Below are 484 nucleotides of genomic sequence, written 5' to 3'. Positions count from 1 at the left end.
TTTTTTTTTTACAAATATATGGATGGAAAGTTACATACAGAAATATGGACTGCTCACAGGCAGCTCCATCACTGGCAATCCACTTCACTCTAAATGATTGCTTACAAAAATGGCCTCTCTAGAAACCTCTGAATGACTTGGAAGTAGGCAGGTGGGGGAAAGTCTTAACTCAGTCTTGTTTACAGCTTCTCTTCTATTGGGGAGAAGCCTTGATAATCATGGGTCTTTGGGGAATTTCCTGAGACTTATGAGTTGTTTGCATCTTACGAGTCCTGTCTCCCTTCCCACTATATGAGGAATATTTTAATTTGGAAGAAATTACTACGAAACAAATGTCTTTCTTTGGAATGATCTGTGGTAAATTCTCTTTAAAAGTTTCCTCAAGGCGCCTCTCCTGCCCAGGAGGGGTGTTCGCCTGGCGGCTGTCCGCAGGCTGACCCAGCACCCAACACCTTGCCTCCCCGACCGAGGAGGGGTGTCCGCC

Source organism: Mus pahari, chromosome 6 (assembly GCF_900095145.1).
Source record: "Mus pahari chromosome 6, PAHARI_EIJ_v1.1, whole genome shotgun sequence".
NCBI classification, from domain to species: Eukaryota; Metazoa; Chordata; class Mammalia; order Rodentia; family Muridae; genus Mus; species Mus pahari.
The sequence above is the reverse complement of the archived record's forward strand: the minus strand, read 5'-3'. Positions refer to the sequence as shown.